Source organism: Rhinatrema bivittatum, chromosome 5, assembly GCF_901001135.1.
Source record: "Rhinatrema bivittatum chromosome 5, aRhiBiv1.1, whole genome shotgun sequence".
NCBI lineage: Eukaryota > Metazoa > Chordata > Amphibia > Gymnophiona > Rhinatrematidae > Rhinatrema > Rhinatrema bivittatum.
The window spans coordinates 208,244,084-208,265,566 of NC_042619.1; the positions used below are offsets into that span (position 1 = coordinate 208,244,084).

At 43.5% G+C, this 21,483-nt stretch overlaps 1 protein-coding gene across 1 annotated transcript in view; it reads right to left on the reverse strand.

Annotated features, from left to right (window-relative positions):
* The window catches only part of DMD (dystrophin), a 3,148,630-nt gene that overhangs the window by 2,295,820 nt on the left and 831,327 nt on the right, over window positions 1-21,483 (reverse strand). The window lies entirely within an intron of this gene.

Sequence of the window (21,483 nt, forward strand, 5' to 3'; positions counted from 1 at the left end):
TCTGTTCTTGCTGGGATATATTAATACAGTATATTACTGACAACAATAAAGCAGAAGCCAATTGCTTATGTATAGCATTTATTGTAGGATAGCAGCTCTCCTTTATTGTTCCCGCTACCCTAAATTAAAAAGAGCCCATCTAAGGGAACACAGGTCCATTCCTGCTCAGTGCTTTTAACGCTCTGCAGACTGACCGCCATGCATTTTCTGCCAAGGAGGCCACCAAGCTCGGTAGTCAGATAACCTCAGTGCATACAGATATTCCATTTAATATTCTCTCCTCTGCTCCTGCTACTCAACACAAAGCCCACCGTGACTGTTTCCAACATGGCAATTAAAACATTAAATAGATAAAGCATCGCACAGCTCGGTCCACAATTAGCCTTCCGAAACGAGCTTCAGATGCATTTGCATGCATTTCAGATACAAGTCAAATGCATTTCAAGCTTATTTTAGGAGGAAGGAGCAATGCTTCTAGCCATACCACTATGGCAAATAGGCAGATACCCCCTTGTCTCAAGCATCGTGATCCATTACAGTTAATTTTCCAACTCAGAAATTAAAAAGATTATAGGCTTAGTTTTTATCCTCTTCCCAAGTTTTGTAGGGAAGCTTTTTCAGGTAGCATTAAACATGATTAGAGAGATTAACAGTTTATTAAAATCATCAGACAATTGCCATCATATAAACCATAAGATAAAGAAATAGACTATGGATTGTGTGACTAGGTTTGGATTAATACACCCTGAAGCTGTTTACAGGGCAAATTTAGAAAAATATAAAACTATTAGATTTATGAATCTGATGCAATGATTATAACTGACAAGAACAATACAACCACTCCAGTAGACGTTACATTAACACAATGACTGAAGGATGTAGGGCATAACTGATTGTGCATATTCCTGTTGTGCAAAACTCGTCTGATCCACCCCATCCAAATTCAGTCTGAATTATATCCAAAGGAGTACATTTCTTTTTAAGAACATATATTTGGTATCACAATGAAACGACATACAAGAGCGTAAAGAGGAGTCGGATAATGAGGAGGATAGTACAGAAAGTATAAATGAAAAACCCAAAGTGTTGGGACAGGCAGTTCTGAAAAAACAGGAGTCTTCAGGAGCATATGGAATGAAGAAAGCACTACATGAGGAAGGGTAGTTTGTTCCATTGTAAAAAATAAGCATGGCAAAGGTAGTTTTCAGCAATGGACAGCAAGAAGAGCCCAAGAATGAGAATGGAGGAACTGAATACAGAACAGAAACAGAGATGGGTGAGGGCATGAACTGAAATTTGCAAACCAATGTACGGAGTTTAAAAACGGCTTGTTGCATGACTAGCAGTCCGTGTAAAGCAATAAGAAGTGAGGTCACCCGGCTGCAGCAAAAGGAGAGGGAAAGCTTGGGAACAGCGGAAGTTTGAAGTATTTTGAGCAGGGAAGGCTGGCAGTCTAGCAAATGTGCTGTAGCATGAAAAAACCAGAGCATCAAAGATGATATGAATCAAAGGATAAAAGTATTTTTTAGGTGCATTTTTCCATAAATGACAGCGCCTACTGCTGACGTTTAGTCCGTCAATCTGTCAATCTTTCTATAGGTACATGTGTATCAGAAGCCATCTTCATGGATGGATTGGACTGATATTTGGTAGAAATGTGTGCCAACAATCCTGCCAAATTTCAGCCACAACCATCCAGTGAGAAGGCTCCTTGTCAGGAGAGTGAAATTGTTAACGATTTTAATGTTTTTTTTAAATTTTGTATTTATTAAATCTTGTATTATTTTTGTATTGTATTTTATTAAATTTTTATTCAACTGTTGCAAGCCATTTTAGGTGATAATTAGGGAATGATAAGGTGAGATATAAAGGTAATAATAGAATTTCAGAGAAGCAGGGGATCTGGAGTTTAAATGAGATGATGATGATAAAATGCGCCTTCCACATATTACGCTATAAGCGACTGTATATGATGCTTGTTTTTATACAGATGGAATAAATTTGGAAGTGCAGATATGAAATACAATGAAAAACTAAGGAGAATGCAAAGACTAACTAGTTTCAGAAAAAGAAAGAGAAAAATACAAAGGAGGTGAAGCCAGGAAAGGGGCGAGAGAGCTGAGAGGAAGCTGGGAAAGCAGAGTTGCTTACCTGTAACAGGTGTTCTCACAGGGCAGAAGGATGTTAGTCCTCACATATGGGTGACATCATCAGGATGGAGCCCAATCACGGAACACTTTTGCCAAATTTTTTAGAACTTTGACTGGCACCTACTGGGCATGCCCAGCAATGCACTGACCCTGCTTCCAGCAGGGGTCCCCTTTCAGTCTCGTCTTATAGTCAAAAGTACGTGCAAAAAATAAAATAAGAAAACGCAAACGAACCCAACTCCGCGGGGTGGCAGGCGGGTTTTCATGAGGACTAACATCCTGCTGTCCTGTGAGAACACCTGTTACAAGTAAGCAACTCTGCCAAGGAGGCCACCGAGCTCGGACGGGTCAGTGGAAGAATGTTGGAAGTTAAACTGAAAACAAGTTGCATAGAATGGACTGGCCAAGTGTGCCAGCCTTATCTAAGCAATAATGGGCTGCGAAAGTATGGAGAGAACTCCAGGTAGCAGCCTTACAAATATCAGCAAGAGGCACTGAACGGAGGTGCGCTACTGATGTTGCCATGGCCCTGACAGAGTGTGCTTTTACACAGTCTTGTAAGCGGAATGCCTGCTTGCTGGTAGCAAAAAGAAATGCATTCCGCCAGCCAGGAGGAGAGGGACTCCTTTCCCACAGGATTTCCCAATTTGATGGTATCAAAAGAAACAAACAATTGAGTGGATTTCCTGTGGGCCGACGTGCGGTACAGATAGAAAGCTAGAGCACGTTTGCAGTCCAGGGAATGCAGAGCCTGTTCTCCTGGGTTCGAATGGGGCCTGGGAAAAAAGGTAGGTAGGATAATAGATTGGTTAATATGAAATTCCGACACTACCTTCAGCAAATATTTAGGGTGAGTGTGGAGCACTACCCTATCTTGCAGAATTTTAGGGTTGATCTCCAGCACCTAGTGGGTCTCCAGCAGGGAGAAATGGTGCTAATCCTGAAGGACCAGGTCTAGGCATCAGTGGCACCGGAGGTGGCACCGATGGAGGCACCGAAGGGGCCAGTGACATCGATGGACGAGTCAGCGGTAAAATCCCAGACGGTGGAATGGGTATCTGTGTTTCCTCATCATCCGATGATAATGGAATTGGTGTGGAAGGCACCGGACTCACCAGTGCTCTCGGTTCCAACGGTGGAAGGGCACCGATCAACACATCCAGTCTACCCAGTAGCAGTGTGAGCGCTACGGGAATCGGATAGGTGACCGGCTTGGGGACTGGTACCGACGTCAATGGAGGTTGGAAGCCCTGAAGTGCTTTAACGATGGCCTCTTGGGTCATCCGATCCAATTCCTCGTGGAAGCCTGGGGCGTGGAACTCAGGCTCCGGAGTAGGAGGCAGCACTGGCGTAGCCGGAGGGTCCACCAGTGAAGGTGGAATCGTGGATCCCGACACCACTGAAGGTGGGGAACACCTCGGTGACCCGATCACAGAATGGCATGGACCCTTTTCTGGATGGGGCTTCTTTGTCGGTGGCTCTGTCGACGCCGATGGCTTGCCTGGATCGGTGGACTGAGCCTTGCGATGACGGTGTAGACATCTTTCTCGATGATCTCCTCGGTCCTTTTCTTGAGGAGGCAAGGAGGGAATCGACACCTTTGGAATCGTCGACGCCGGTCAGGCAGCAGCGGTGTCCTGGTGCTGGCGAAAGGTCGATGGCACCGGCTTGGACGAAGTCGAAGCTATCAGAGTCGGGGGTTTTCAACTGAAAGAGAAACTCCATTTTCCCTAAACAAGCCTTACGGCCCTTCAGTATCATTTGGGCACATGTGGTGCAAGTTAGGACATCGTGGTCGGACCCCAAACACATAACACAGACCCCATGTGGGTCAGTTATGGACATTGTTCGAGTACAGTCGGGGCACCGACAAAAACCCGACACCATGACTCAGTCACAAAATTTAGCCACAGTGCGGTCGATGGCCAGTAGGCCCGGAAGGGATAACTTGACGGGAATCGACCGCAAGAAGGATAAAACCTTACTTTTCGACCGCGGAGTATGGATATCGATAGGGGACCCCTATGGGGTAAAATGTTTTGAAATTTTTGAAAGAAGTTCCATGAGGAAAATTCCAGTCAGGAATCTCAAGAGAGCTCCTTAACTCACGTGGGGGTCAGTGCATTGCTGGGCATGCCCAGTAGGTCAAACAAAAAAGCCCACAATGCCCAGTATGTGCCAGTCAAAGTTCTAGAAACTTTGATAAAAGTGTTCCGTGTTCCATGATTGGGCTCCATCCTGATGATGTCACCCATATGTGAGGACTACCATCCTGCTTGTCCTGTGAGAAGCTTTAATTTTTTAAAGGGTTGAGAAGGAGAAAGAAAAGTAATGAGATGTTGGATGAGGGATAATAAATGAGAAAAAGGAAAACTTTACTAAAGGGTGAAAGGAGTAGACAAAGAAATCAGAAAAAGCAATGAAGAAGTGTGAATAGATTGGAAAAAAAAAAAAAAAAGAGGACCAACACCACAGAAGGGCAACCAAAATGATAAAGGGGATGGCATGATTCCCCTATGAGGAAAGGCTAAAGAGGTTAGGACTCTAACTTGGAGAAGAGATGGCTGAGGCGAGATATGATGAGGTCCATAAAATAAGGAGTAGAATGGGATGTGGGAAATGAAATGCAAATCACTTATATAATTCTTTCAAAAAGTACAAAGACTAGGGGACAGGCAATGACGTTACTAATTTGTACATTTAAAACAAATGGAATAAAATATTATTTTTACTCAGTGCATAATTAAACTCTGTACTTTGTTGCCAGAGGATGTGGTGAAAACTATTATAGCTGAGTTAAAAAAAAGTTTGAATAAATTCCTGAAGGAAAAGTCCATAAACCATTATTAAGGTGGAGTTGCAGAAATCCATTTCTTATCCCTGGTATAAGCAGCATGGAATCTATCTACCTCTTGGGATCCTATCAGGTACGTGTGACCCAGCTTGGCCATTGTTTGGAACAGGATACTGGTCTAACCCAGTACTGCAAATCTTATGTTCTTATCCCCCGGAAACACCAAGATGGAATGAGAGTAACCCACACTGTAGTTATATGATGTTAGATTCCATAGTAGGAGTCACCATCCAGAAAAAAGAGGTTAGGGTTGCTCAGCTTAGAGAAGAGACAGCTAATATGATAGAGACTATAAACCATGAGGGGAATGGAATGGATAAATGTGAATCAGTTGTTTACTTTTTGAAAAAATACAAAGACAAGGGGACACTCCATGAAGTTAGTAAATAGCACATTCAAAACAGATCAGTGAAAATTCTTTCACTCAACGCACAATTAATCTCTGGAATTCATTGCCAGAGGATGTGGTTAAGGCAGTAAGTGTGGCTGGGTTTAAAAAAAAGGTTTGAACAAGTTCCTGAAGGAGAAGTCCATAAACTTTTATTAACCAAGCAGACTAAGCGCCGGATTTTAATACCTATGCGCGGGCGTAGATTTGTGCGCACAACTCGGTGCGCACAAATCTACGCCCAATTTTATAACATGTGCGTGCAGCCACACGCATGTTATAAAATCCGGGATCGGCGCGCACAAGGGGTGCATACTTGTGCACCTTGCGTGCACTGAATCCTAGGGGAGCCCCAATGGCTTTTCCTGTTCCCTCCGGCCTCGGAGGGAACTTTCCTTCTGCCTCCCCCACCTCCCCCTCCCTAAACCCCCCCCCAACCTTTGTTCCATAAGTTGCGCCTACCTCTGGGCAGGCGTAGGTTGCGCGTGCCGGCCATGTGCTGGCGCGCAATCCCCTGGCACGGCCGCTGTGCTGGAGGCCTCGGTCCTGCCCCCACCTCGCCCCTTTCACAAAGCCCCGGGACATACGTGCGTCTCGAGGCTTGCGCGCGTCGCCGGGCCTATGCAAAATAGGCTTGGCTCGTGCGTAACCCTTTTAAAATCCACCCCTTAGGAAACAGCCGCTACTTTATCAATGTATGACAGCGGTATGAGATCTCTTTACCATATGGGATTCTGCCAGGTACTTGTGGCCTGGATTGGCCACTGTTGGAACAGGATACTGGACTTGATGGATCCTCAGTCTGACTCAGTATGGCAACTTATGTTCTTATGAGGGCTAGAAATAGCCATTAGTTAAAACCTTGAAACTCTGATGTGAAAGACAAGAGGAATAGCAAACATTACCAAAAAAACATTATTCAAGATCATTGTATTAACGATACTCTGGAAGAGTATTCATGCTGATAAAAGTAGCTTTTTCTTCTGGTTTCCTTTCACTGCTACTCAGCTTTGCATCATTTGAATTAGTCATTCTAAGATGGCGTCAAACAGTGAATATTTTATTAACGATATAATTAAAGAGAGGGATATGGACAGATGTAAAGTGAGAGAGAGAGAGATCACATGCAGAAGTGGAATGTATTAATTTCAAACCACCATCTTTGGCAGCCTTGTTGAAAATGTGCATGATTTAATGTAGCCTGAAGTTATTGCTCTAATTAATACAATTCAACATGATCTATCAGCAGCATCGAATAGCATAATATAGTAAACAATGATGTTACTTCTCCAATACTTTCCATTTTATTTAGATGGCCCTTTCTAGCATTAACTGATTACACAATGCTTGCATAAATTCTAGATCTTTTTTCTGAATCCTGCTTCCTGGACAGCATTTGGCCAGGCATCCAATTTAGATGCTTCCAGGTTGTCTTCATTCTGTTTTAGTAAAGTTTCTGGTGCCTAAAGGTTACATGAGTTACTTTAGGCCTAGGCCTAGGCCTAGTCAATGAATATAGTATCAACAAGGAAGACCAGGAGGGTTCATCGGGTTCACTGGCATCCCAAATGATTTCTCATTTAATATTTAACCTAATGCAGGTGATGGTGAGGGCCAGATCCCCAATGATCCCTTTGCCCAATTCCCTTTAGTGCAGTAAAAAGACACCAAGTCTGATTCATTGGTAAGAGTCAGTTTTATTTCTTTTTATACAAGCAGAACAGCCAAACTTACATTAAGGCAGTTCCAACTCTTCTACGTTCTTATGCTAATGTTGTCAATACCTACACCCATGAGTAACCAAACAAGATCTTAGACTAATCTGAACTAATAGGAAACCTGGAAATCAGTTACAACATGAATAAACATTCAGCCTTTTGCATAACCAATACTGCCCAGGGTGAAGCCCAAAGCCTAGACTAGAAACACACTTAAAAGAACAGGTTTGGACCAGCTCACAAAGCAGAGAAGCATTCACATATAAGTTACCCCAGAAATAGGGAAGTTACCCTTATCAGTTATTGCCATGTTTTTGCTGGTTTCCCCTGGTACTTGCTTTGCACTGTTAGAAGCAATTAAGCAATTGCTACCAGCTACTGCAAATACTTCTAGCAGCACATTGAGCACAAGGCTGATAGTCCTCCCAAGGGGCCCCCTTAATTCCAATGGCTGGCCCGCTGGCCACACCCCGTGTTTACCAACTGAGCCACTTGCCGAGGTAAGTGATGCAGTTATGCCACTACTGTTAGGGTGTTACCGCTATTTCCTGCAGGTTACCCTAATGCCTTCTTAGAAGCAAGGGCTGTTAGGGATATACATTCATTTTCTATCAAAATGGAAAAATGTAACAAACATCCTAGAAAACTAAATGAAAAAAGTATACCAAAATTCAGGGTGTTTTTGTTTTCTTTCATTTAAGAAACAAACAAACAAAAAAAAAAAAACCAGCACAGTTGCCATTTAATTCTGGAACCCCCTCCCCTGGGCTGGATGGTGCCATTTTGAACACAGGATCCAGCAGGGCAGGAATGATTGGGGATCACTCTTACCCCATTTTGACTTTTAAGGTTCAACAGAAGGGGTAAGAGGCTTCCAGAGAGGATGGGGAGATTTTATTGGAGAGAGGGTTCTTCCTTTCCTTTAGTTTGTATGACAGGATCATCAGTTGTGTTCCCATTCACGAGTTACAATTTCACGAGTTACTATTTCTAGGCATTTTGCGTGGGGGGAGACCCTAGGATGTCCTTGATTTGAAGTTTTATGAGGAGAAATGTTTTGAGGGACCACAGAACTACTGGATGGCATCGAGCATGGTGCTGAACCATTAACTGTATTGCGTTTAAGAACATGCCATACTGGGTCAGACCAAGGGTTCATCAAGCCCAGCATTCTGTCTCAAACAGTGGCCAATCCAGGCTACAAGTACCTGGCAAGTACCCAAAAACCTAAGTACCAGTATATTCCATGTTATTGATGCTAGTAATAGCAGTGGCTATTTTCTAAGTCAACTTGATTAATATTAGGTAATGGACTTCTCCTCAAAGATCTTATCCAAACCTTTTTTAAACCCAGCTACCCTAAGTGCACTAACCACATCCTCTGGCAACAAATTCCAGAGTTTAATTGTGCATTGAGTGAAAAAGAACTTTCTCTGATTAAGTGCCCCTAGTCCTTCTATTATCCAAAAGAGTAAATAACTGATTCACATTTACCTGTTCTAGACCTCTCATGATTTTAAAGACCTCTATCATATCCCCCCTCAGCCGTCTCTTCTCCAAGCTGAACAGCCTTAACCTCTTTAGTCTTTCCACATAGGGGAGCTGTTCCATCCCCTTTGTTCGCCCTTCTTTGCAGCTTCTCCATTGCAACTACATCTTTTTTGACCAGAATTCTACACAGTAGTCAAGGTGCGGTCTTACCATGGAGCGATACAGAGGCATTATGACATTTTCCGTTTTATTCACCATTCCCTTCCTAATAATTCCTAACATTCTGTTTGCTTTTTTGACTGCCGCAGCACACTGAACCGACGATTTCAATGTATTATCCACTATGACGCCTAGATTTCTTTCTTGGGTGGTAACTCCAAATATGGAACCTAACATTGTGTAACTATAGCATGGGTTATTTTTCCCTATACGCATCACCTTGCATTTATCCACATTAAATTTCATCTGCCATTTGGATGCCCAATTTTCCCATCTCACAAGGTCCTCCTGCAATTTATCCCAATCTGCTTGTGATTTAACTACTCTGAATAATTTTGTATCAACTGCAAATCTGATTACCTCACTCATCGTATTCCTTTCCAGATCAATTATAAATATATCGAAAAGCACGGGTCCCAGTACAGACCCCTGAGGCACTCCACAGCTTATCCCCCTCCACTGAGAAAATTGTCCATTTAATTCTACTTTCTGTTTCCTGTCTTTTAACCAGTTTGTAATCCACGAAAGGACATCGCCACCTAACACATGATCTTTTATTAATCAGCTTTTTAAAAAATAATATTAGTATGATTATATTATGTTTATGTATTTATTTTATTTTTTTTATTTTGCTTGATGTTTGAGGAATGGTGATGGTTCTGTTTTTTCATTGTTGCATTGCATAGTGTCTGGCTTCTTGAGCTTTCCAGTTCAGTTTTTGTCTGTGTGTTTGTATTTCTACTTTATGGCTGTTCTATTCTGTATTAGGTGAAGGTAGGTTTATGTTCTGCATGAGTGACTGAGGTGAGGCAGTTTCCTAATAAGTGTATTTGGGTTTTCAAAGGGTCAAGCCCACACCCAACACACATCACAATAGGCTTAATACCATATGGGTTCCAAGTGTCTTTTTTTGCAGGGATTTCTGGCTGGCATCACAGCAGTGCATGTAAATATAATGCAAGTGACATTTTTACCTCCGAATTCTGTACTTTGATATTCTTCATGTAAAATATAAATGCATAACTCTTAACTATGTGAGTGTGTGGAATGCGGTAGGGCATTGTGCAAGGCTATAAGATTCGCCTAGGGTACCTAATACCCTTGCACCAGCCATGGGTTCGGGGGGGGGGGGGGGGGGGGGGGGGGGGATGGTGTCAGTTTTTAAAGTTTGTATCACTGAAGGGAGCTGGGTATTTTTTTTTGGTGGGCCCAGGACAGAGAATGAATGAACGGGGTGGGGGGCAGCACAGTAATTGTTCGCACAGGGCAGCAAAAAAGCTAGCACCGTCCTTGACTGGCTGGGATAGAGAATACTGTTGTGAGGGTCTGGGAGAGTTGGGAGAGTTGGGAGAAGAGAAAGCAAGGAAATGGGAGAGGAAGAGGGAATGGGAGAGGAGCTTGGGAGATGGAAAGGAGTTGACACTGGCTATGAGGCCAGCGAGGGCTGACAGAAGGGACATGGGCTGTGAGAAGGTGACAGTAACTGGGAGAAGGGGATACAAACTGGGAGAAAGGACATGGGCTGTGATAAGAAGAGGAGCAGGGGGGAGTGGTTAGATGAAGGAAACATAAGAGAAAGCGAGAGGAGGACTTGGAAGGAGCTGTGTGAATAGAGAGGAGGGGGCTGATAGGAGAGGCAAACCAAGAGAAGTGTTGTAAGATGACAGGGGATCATGGTCGAGTGAAGAAGCAAGGAGAGATGAGAAGAGAGATGGAAGTGGCAGAAGGGGTAGACTAAGAGGAAGGGAGAGAAGATAATAAGCTGTGGAGAGACAGCCAGTGGGTAGAAAGAGATCAGATACTAGAGATGTGAATCGTGTCCTCGATCGTCTTAACGATCGATTTCGGCTGGGAGGGGGAGGGAATCGTATCGTCGCCGTTTGGGTGTTTAGAGTATCGTGAAAATCGTTAAAATTGTGAACCGGCACACTAAAACCCCCTAAAACCCACCCCCGACCCTTTAAATTAAATCCCCCACCCTCCCGAACCCCCCCCCCCAAATGCCTTAAATTACCTGGGGGTCCAGCGGCGGTCCGTAGCTAAATCGGGGGAAGGGGGAGGGCAGGAAAACCGGCACACTAAAACCCCCTAAAACCCACCCCCGACCCTTTAAATTAAATCCCCCACCCTCCCGAACCCCCCCCCAAATGCCTTAAATTACCTGGGGGTCCAGCAGCGGTCCGGAACGGCCTCCTGCAATTGAATAGTGTTGTCTTCAGCCGGCGCCATTCTGCGCCGCCATTTTGCAAAATGGCGGCGCAAAATGGCGGCGGCCATAGACCAACACGATTCGACTGCAGGAGGTTGTTCCGGACCCCGGCTGGACCCCCAGGTAATTTAAGGCATTTGGGGGGGGTTCGGGAGGGTGGGGGATTTAATTTAAAGGGTCGGGGGTGGGTTTTAGTGTGCCGGTTTTCCTGCCCTCCCCCTTCCCCCGATTTAGCTGGACCCCCAGGTAATTTAAGGCATTGGGGGGGGTTCGGGAGGGTGGGGGATTTAATTTAAAGGGTCGGTGGTGGGTTTTAGGGTGTTTTAGTGTGCCGGCTGGACCCCGGCTGAACGACCTCCTGCAGTCGATCTCCTGCCGGCACCATTTTCCGTTCGGAAAATGATTCGCGGCAGGAAATCGCTCCCGGACCCCCGCTGGACCCCCAGGGACTTTTGGCCAGCTTGGGGGGGCCTCCTGACCCCCACAAGACTTGCCAAAAGTCCAGCGGGGGTCCGGAACGACCTCCTGCAGTCGAATCGTGTTGGTCTATGGCCGCCGCCATTTTGCGCCGCCATTTTGCAAAATGGCGGCGCAGAATGGCGCCGGCTGAAGACAACACGATTCAATTGCAGGAGGCCGTTCCGGACCGCCGCTGGACCCCCAGGTAATTTAAGGCATTGGGGGGGGGTTCGGGAGGGTGGGGGATTTAATTTAAAGGGTCGGGGGTGGGTTTTAGGGGGTTTTAGTGTGCCGGTTTTCCTGCCCTCCCCTTCCCCCGATTTATGATTTTTTGACGATAAATCGGGGGAATTGGTATTGTATCGTGGCCCTAACGATTTTTGACTATTTAAAATATATCGGACGATATTTTAAATCGTGAAAAAACGATTCACATCCCTATCAGATACACATGGAGGAAAAATAACAAAATGATAAAGAAATGAAAAGAATTCCAGAAACTAAGCTTCAAAAGAAAAAAGGAATGAGAAGGCAGCAAGGAAACTAAGTAAAAGCCAAAAGCAAGCAGAAACTACAAACACATAGGTTGAAAAATTGTTTATTCAAAGTTTGGTAAAGATTTTTTTAATTTGATGGGCAGGGTCAAGGGAGGGGGAAGGTGATTATCTGCTCTTTTTTTCCAGCCCTGTTGTCTCTAGGGTAAATAAGGTATTTTACTGAAAAGATGGGGAAAGGAGGAGGAGGTTGAGGTGGTAGCGATATCATAAGCTCAAAATCTCTCTTAAAAATTGGCAGCTCCAGTATTATGAGGGGCTGCGGTCAGAGCTTGAACCTAGGTGTAATATAAGTAAACACTGCTCCTCTTGTTCACAAAATAGATAAAAACATTCCCCTTTTATAACCCATAAGACAGCAATTATCCTTGGGGTCTCCAAACTGAGGGCAGGAAGCCTGACCTTCTGGGGAGATACTGCCAGCACTCAGGACATGTAGGTATTGAAGTGACTTATGTTTACTTTGCAGGCATGGGACTGCAGTGTTTTAACCTGAATTTTATTAAGAGTTCTGATTGGTAGGGCAGGTACAAAACCTGGGTCAGTTTGGCAGGAGTAGTGAAGAAGAGAGGGACCTCCAGGATGTAGGGAGCCCGGAGTAGCCAGCCCGCAGGCTGGTGGGACTGGGGACCCTTCCAATCAGGAACTGGAGCCCTGTAGGGGGCCTCTTCCCCATAAGCGAAGAGGCCCGTGGCCAGGCGTAGGAGAAGCGGGGTTTCTTCCTTGTCAGGAAAAAAACAAACAGAGAATGGAGTTGCGGGAAGCAGCCCAAGGTTGAGGAAGTCTGAGAAAAGGCAACTCCTCCCCTCCAGATGAAAATGAGGAGTGCCCCCAAGTATGGAGGAGACTGGAGAGAGATAAGAGTGTAAAAAGAAGGGCAATGGAGTGCGTCGCCCCAAGAGTTAGAGATGTGGATCCCATGTCCCACATGGGAGTCCGGTGTTTAAAAGGAGGAGGAATCTGGGAGAGCGATTCACCTATCCTTGAATGAGGAGAGGAGTTGATAATCCCTGAGTATTAAGGGATGTAAACTCCACATTCCATTTAGGGGCGTTCGAGTGAGTGGTGGTGAAATAAAAGAAAGGAGCTATTCCAAGCCCTAAAATCTTTGTTACTGAATGTTTAAACTTCCCTGTGTATCCCATGAACTCTGAATAATTCACTATGCTCTGTATACCCCTCTGAGTGTAATGTACATAGTAGCTGGCCTGAGTCCCAGAAAATAAGTTATATGTTTGATTGGATCCACAGTGGAGGAAATTTTGTGGGACCTGATGGGTGGCTAGCACTTAAAAGATCAAATAAGGGCAGGATTCATGGAGCGGAGTGTATCAGAGGACTCCCTGACCAGAAAAGAGGTGGCATCGCCAACCCACCAGGTTCTAACTGGGCCCATCCACTTCACTCTCTGCATGACCCCATTTGTTGAACCCACCAAAAGAAAGAGCGCTTCACACGTAGCCCATCTGTGTCAGATCCTCTCGTTATTTTAGGTGCTCAGGGAATGAGTTACATTTGCTATTTTTTTTTTTTTTTGCTTTGGTGTTTGTTTCTAAGAAACTAAAACCAAATGAAATAAACATCAAACAAAACAAAAAGCAAAATGAGGAGCAAACATTTATAAGCCCTTTAAGGTTGTAACTGTTGCTCCATACTTGTTATCCCAGTGCCTTAACTAAATAAACTTATATAACTGAGGCCTTCTCAACTTGTCTACAGAGGCAAGGCACAAGATTGCATTCACTGTGGAGATACAGATGTGGCTCAGCTCCTAAAGTCTGGCCCCTATGACACTAAAAGTTGTATCTTTAAATTTTTTTCCCCCAGTTTCTCACTGAACCTTTACTATTATTATTCATGGATGAATGGTTTGGTGTCACTATCTTGCCTATTCCTAAGTGCATAGACAATTACCTCTAAGGAGAGGGTGCCCTGTGTATTGAATTCTGTGTTTCTGAGCATGAAAAAGTTTGCAAAACAGTCCAGAAGGATCAGACCTGTCCAGGGTTCTGGGGATATCCCTTGAGGCCTGCTGCTTCTGCCACTCCAGCAGGGCCTATCTTCTTTTGCATGGATGCTGATGTGCCAAAGATCTGCTCCTAGGCTCAAAATGCCAGTCTCTTATCAAGAGCCTTAGGGAGATTATAGTCACAGCTAACTGCAAGAGCCCATGCCGGAAGAAGAACTCTTTCTGCTAATGAACTCAGAGCTACTACTGAGCACTACCTGGTGTTAACATGGAGTCAAGCAGACGATTGTCTTTTCCTTCTTTTTGATTACTGGAGCTGTCTGAAGATATGATCGTTGTGCTTCTTTAGGGAGATGGGGTTTTTAACCATGGCGGTCTATTGTAGTAGGATCCTATGACTCATACTATTGTTCTTCTGATTACTACTACTGCTAAGCCCCATAAGATAACATACAGTTTAACCTGTTGGAACAGTGTATGGTATCTTTATAGATCCCAGGGTGTAGGTTCACAAGAAGAGGCATTCTGAAGAAAGTTTAAAGAGAAGTGTTGCATTAGGTGGTAGGGGAACAGGTATAGATGGTCACAGAGGGTTTTCATTTACTTTGCCCTTGCCCTGCAGAATAATCTCCCCCCTCCCCCCAATTGCCCCCTGAGCCAGGTCCAATCCAACATCTTACCCAACCAAATTTTGTGAACCCACAGAGCTTGTGCCAGGACAGACAAATCCCCAGCAGGAGTTCCACAGAGATAATCCCTGCAGATTTATCTTTAGAAATAACTTTAAATGGGCAGGTTCCAACAAAAACCTATTTTCCCTGTACTTGATAACACATTTACAGAGGAACTTAAGGAACAATCAACTCCAATAGAGGTCACATGCCAATGTGTTCCCATAAAGATTCTGCTTTAGAAACATCAGGGAAGGCCCAGGCCTGGATTTTGGTACAGGCAAATGTAGACAACTGCTTACAACACCAAATGTTGAAGCTGCCATTCTGTCATCTAATCTTTAGGCTGACATGGAACTGAAGAGACAGCTAGCTGTGCTCTTTAGGGAATACTCACAGTAGCAGCACATGGAAAAAAAACACGTCATCTCAGAGCCTTTGAGCTGGGGCGCATTTATGAAGCTCTAGCCAAAGATCAGAATGAATTACATAAAAACGCACACAACTTTTACACTCTTAAACAACCAACATGACATATGTCTAGACAAAAACTACACCTATCTGAACAATAAGAACCGAAATAAACTGGCTAAGTGTCTGCAACTCAAAGACCTGCCTTCAATTAGCGTTTAAATGACTGCATGTATGTGATTAACTGAAGAGTCGCAGGTAAAGTGCTCCAACTGATTGGACCCACTGCTGAGAATACCCTCTTGTGCAGCTCAGACAACTGGGCTGAGCGAATGGAAGGGATCTCAAGGAACCCATGATCAAGGGACCTTAAAGCTCGCATACAATTATACAACCGCAGTGGGCCTGGGCTATTGTCTGGCTTTCCTTGGCAATAGGACGTACATGCAGGTGGAGCATGTCATAGTTTCGCATCACTGATCTACACCAACCTCCAGGTTGCTCGGAGCATGGGGTCAATGCAGAGTAGTTACTGGTTTGCAGAAAACCTGGAGGAAATGAAGCAATTGTAGTGCCAGAGATCAAGATACCACTGAGTTTGGAAGAGCGACTTCCACTTCCATTTCTTGTGGCCTTCCTTCAGCAGAGCTGGCAGACTATCACTGCCGGGGAGTTCACCAAGGCATCTATCAATTCCTGTACCAGCACTGGAGGGTAAGTTTTAATCGTATCCTTCCTTCTCACCATTTTACAAAGGCAAATCAGTGACAGGAAAAACAAAAATGGAGCAGAAAGTATAGAGCTCATTCAACAGGGTGGATGCCATTGCCCATCTACAGTATCTTTTAAAAGGGGTATGACATTATATTCTACTTAAGATATATGAGATTAGAAAACACAATGTTGTGAAAAAGAAGAAAAAACAGGAACCTGGGAAGTGAAGGGCGAGGAGAGAACCGCGATCGGGAGACCCGCCCCCCTGACGTCATCGCCACCAGCGCCAGACCGTTAAATGGAGCGAAACCAACAGGCATCGCTTGCCGTGCGTCGCGTGCCAAAGGGGCACTCCCCTTTGTGCACCCCTTAGTGCAATCCGTAGTGCTAGCTCTAATTATACACAAATAATCTTTGCAAACTGATGTCTCTCTATGTTAACATTCATTTGAACCTGTTTGTAAACTGTTATGATGGCTTTATGATGAATCCGAATGACGGTATATAAAACTTGATAGATAAATAAAATAATTATAATGTAATATTGACAAAGGATTATAAATCTATTTATTCAAGACAAATCTTGCCATAAAATTTAGTTTTAGAGCAGTAATTTGTTGATGCTCTCTTGATTTAATTGCAGAGATTGTTTAATGTGATGCATATTGATAGTGTGTGATGCATGTTCATAGTAGTTCATTATGGGATTTGATGGTGAAATGTCCTTACTTGGAGCTATGTCAAAAAAAGGAAATGTTGTATCAAATAAATCTCATATTACAATGCCACTTCCCAAAGAAATTTTTCTTTTAAATGTATGGCCGCATCATCAAGCCTGACAGCGTGTTCCCCGTGTTTTCAAAAGAGAGCCGCTCGGACCTCTAATCATCTGCGGCAGTCAGTCTTTCTTTTTTTCCTTCTCTTTTTCTCTTTTCAATTTTTTACGATTTTTTTAAGGTTGTATTTTATAGTAATCTTGTTTCAAAGGTAATGTAAAAGAAGCTCAACATACGGCCGAAGTTTCGCAGCAACAGCTGCTTCATCAGGAGCTAATGTACAATAACAGTATTCATTCAAATTATACACATTCTCTGTCAAATAAATCCCTGCATTTGAAAAAAAGATTTTTGTTAATAATTTAAGACTTATGTATATATATGAAACAGTACTTATCTGGGATTGGCAGACAGTCGGACCTCATAACTGGACCGGTGCCGTCTCAAAACATCTTTGATCAAGAGGAGCAGAGACCATCTTTGTGTCAGACGTGGACTTTTAACCAGATTGTATCCAATCCAGACCTCACACATCACTACACGGTGTGACGTAGGTATCAGGTTTTCTGTCACAGAAAAACATTTAGTTCTGCTTCAGCATTCAGTCCTCTGGGAGAGAGGGTATCCAAAAAATGTATCCATCTCTGCTCGGATCGCAAAAGTTTCTTATTCAAATCACTCCCACGCCAGTGAGGTATAATTTGCTCAAGTACACAAACCCGCAGTTCATCAAAAATGTGTCCTTTATCAAGACAATGTGATACAATCGTTGCATTCAAATGTTGTGTAGCTAAGCTAGACCGATGCTCAATGATCCTGGTCCGAAGTTGTTGTGTGGTCTTACCAATCCGAGCAGAGATGGATACATTTTTTGGATACCCTCTCTCCCAGAGGATTGAATGCTGAAGCAGAACTAAATGTTTTTCTGTGCCAGAAAACCTGATACCTAGGTCACACGTGTAGTGATGTGTGAGGTCTGGATTGGATACAATCTGGTTAAAAGTCCGTGTCTGACACAAAGATGGTCTCTGTTCCTCTTGATCAAAGATGTTTTGAGACGGCACCGGTCCAGTTATGAGGTCCGACTGTCTGCCAATCCCAGATAAGTACTGTTTCATATATATACATAAGTCTTAAATTATTAACAAAAATCTTTTTTTCAAATGCAGGGATTTATTTGACAGAGAATGTGTATAATTTGAATGAATACTGTTATTGTACATTAGCTCCTGATGAAGCAGCTGTTGCTGCGAAACTTCGGCCGTATGTTGAGCTTCTTTTACATTACCTTTGAAACAAGATTACTATAAAATACAACCTTAAAAACATCGTAAAAAATTGAAAATAGAAAAAGAGAAGGAAAAATAGAAAGACAGACGGCCGCAGATGATTAGAGGTCCGGGCGGCTCTCTTTTGAAAACACAGAGAACACGCTGTCAGGCTTGATGATGCGGCCATGCATTTAAAAGAAAAATGTCTTTGGGAAGTGGCATTGTAATATGAGATTTATTTGATACAACATTCCTTTTTTTTGACATATATTTGTGTTTCGTGGAAATTGTTTCCAGTTCTTCTTTTTTGGCCTTACTTGGAGCTATACATTATGGGTTAGGACAATCCGGGTGTTTGGGCTTCCACTTTGCGATCCGAATATTTGCGATAGAATAAAAAAAGACAGGAAAGCCAAACTGTGCACATGACAAAAATAGGGTGAGATGTCAGTCAGCACCAGAGTGAGAAGCGAAGAAGCTGCATTCTTTCCTGCCCCAGTCTTCTTCCTGTTCCTCACTGGGAGGCGGAGACTCATCAGGGGAGGGAAGGCAGTTGAGTAACAGAGACTTTTCTGATCTTCAGTCTGGGCAGGGTAAGTAAGGATTTCCATTGGGGATGCTGTTCTCCTTGATCTTGTGTACAAGAGGGGGTATATAATCTCATGTCTGCTGGGCTCCGGGTGGTCAGTCAGGGCCATCGAGTTCCTTGCTGGGGGGAGGATGAAATCCCCCATGATACCCAGCCCTTCACTCTGGTTCTGTTAGCATGGGAAATATCAAGATCCTCATATTTAGGCTTAAAAAGCACAGTTTTTTTGCATACCCAGTAAACAGTGTGTATTGCCTGTTAATTGCAGCTTCAGTGTGCACAGTAAAGATGTGAGCTTCTGCACATGGAATCTTCCTTAATACGGTGTGAAGTGCTATTTAAATTTAATTTAATTTCTGATTTAATGAATTCATGATGTTGACAAGGTATAGTACAGTTTTAAACATATTCAAAAGAAGAAAATACATTTCATAATTAAAAAGTTATTGTCACAGTGATTTATATCTGCCTGTATTCCATGCTGGGCCTATCAGGAGATCACTGCAGGGGAGGGTGAAATTGTTCCACCGAGACGCAAAAATTCCAGAGTTAAGGGTAAAAATAAAAATTGTTAATGTGCTTGTCTCCTTTTTTTTCTTTTTAAGGTGCACAGCACCACACTTTAGCGAACTCAGCAATCATATCCACCTAGCCGACATTTTGTGTGGTGGAGGCACTGAACGGCATCTTTCAAGAAAAGCAAAGAAGTTTTACATTTTCACATGGAGAGATTGTTGGAAAAACACATTTTGTGCAGTGAGAAGGGAGTATCAAAGCATCAGTTCTGTACAGTTCCAGCTTGTTAGCATGACTGCGTAATCTGATCCAGGCCATTGCTAACAAGAAGAGATCTATGGGCTTGGGTTGCGCTTGATCAGGCCACCGACTTAACTTCCAATTATTTCCCCAACTGTGAACTTTTAATTCAAAGACTTCAAAGATTTCAGAATAATGCAGATTTTATTATGTAATGGTAAATCAGTGAAGAGAATAATGATTCTTTAGAGAAAATCTTTCTAGATGGCCAAGACATTTTCTTCTGGCTCGTTTTCTATGCCCCATAAAGATACAGAAGCTGTTGTACTCCAAACTAGATGGCATGTAAGGCATTTCCCATACAATAGGAAAACATTTAGAAATGAAAAAAGCTTTTTAAACTGTTAGTTTGGTATTCTGTACAATACATGCGCATAATGGGAGCTATTCTCTGAAATGATATGTAAACGGATTTTAATTTACACCTGTTAAGGCCAGATTTGAAATTTACATCTCATGTTCCTGAGCACAAGAAATGTGGCTCCAGTTTATCATCATGTGAGCCATAATTACTCCAAGCTTTCAACATCAGAAGCAGTTTCAGGGAAGCTTTGAAATATAAAAACATAGAAATGACGCAGAAGAAGACCAAACGGCCCATCGAGTCTGCCCAGCAAGCTTCGCACGTTTTTTTTTTCTCATACTTATCTGTTTCTCTTGGCTCTTAGTAACCTTTTGGTTCTATTTCCCTTCCACCCCCACCACTAATGTAGAGAGCAGTGTTGGAACTGCATCTAAGTGAAATATCTAGCTTAATTAGTTAGGGGTAGTAACCGCTGCAATAAGCAAGCTACACCCATGCTTATTTGTTTACCCAGACTATGTAATTCAGTCCTTGTTGGTTGTTGTCTGTATATAGATCCACTTTTCTTCATCCCCACTGCCGTTCAAGCAGAGAGCTATGCTGGATATGCGTGAAGTATCGGTCTTTCTCCCCTGCCGTTGAAGCAGAGAGCTATGCTGGATATGCGTGAAATATCAGTCTTTCTCCCCTGCCATTGAAGCAGAGAGCTATGCTGGATATGCATTGAAAGTGAAGTATAAGGCTTATTTGGTTTGGGGTAGTAACCGCCGTAAAAAGCAAGCTACTCCCCGCTTTTTTGTGAATGCAAATCCTTTTTTCCACATTTGCTCTTGCCATTGAAGCTTAGAGCAATGTTGGACTCTTAGAGTAATGTTGGAGCTGCATTAACCATGTGTATGTTTATTGAATAAGGGTATTATCTCCAGGTAGTAGCCGTCATTCCCACGAGCCACCCACTCTTCATTTACGTCCTTTAGACTTTATGGATCCACAGTGTTTATCCCACGCCCCTTTGAAGTCCTTCACAGTTCTGGTCTTCACCACTTCCTCCGGAAGGGCATTCCAGGCATCCACCACCCTCTCTGTGAAGAAATACTTCCTGACATTGGTTCTGAGTCTTCCTCCCTGGAGCTTCAAATCGTGACCCCTGGTTCTGTTCATTTTTTTCTGACGGAAAAGGTTTGTCATTGTCTCTGGATCATTAAAACCTTTCAAGTATCTGAAAGTCTGTATCATATCACCTCTGCTCCTCCTTTCCTCCAGGGTGTACATATTTAGATTCTTCAATCTCTCCTCATAAGTCATTCGATGAAGACCTTCCACCTTTTTGGTCGCCCTTCTCTGGACCGCCTCCATCTTGTCTCTGTCTCTTTGGAGATACGGTTTCCAGAACTGAACACAGTACTCCAGGTGAGGCCTCACCAAGGACCTGTACAAGGGGATAATCACTTCCCTTTTCTTACTCGAGATTCCTCTCTCTATGCAGCCCAGCATTCTTCTGGCTTTAGCTATCGCCTTGTCACATTGTTTTGCCAACTTCAGATCCTTAGACACTATCACCCCAAGGTCTCTCTCCTGCTCCGTGCACATCAGCCTTTCTCCCCCCATGGAATACAGTTCATTCGGATTTCCACTCCCCATATGCATGACTCTGCACTTCTTGGCATTGAATCTCAGCTGCCATATCTTCGACCACTCTTCCAGCTTTATTAAATCCCGTCTCATTCTCTCCACTCCTTCCGGCGTGTCCACTCTGTTGCAGATCCTAGTGTCATCCACAAAAAGACAAACCTTACCTTCTATCCTGTCCGCAATGTCGCTCACAAAGATATTGAACAGGACCGGTCCCAACACTGATCCTTGTGGTACACCACTTAAAACCGCTCTCTCTTCAGAGAGAGTTCCATTTACCATCACACA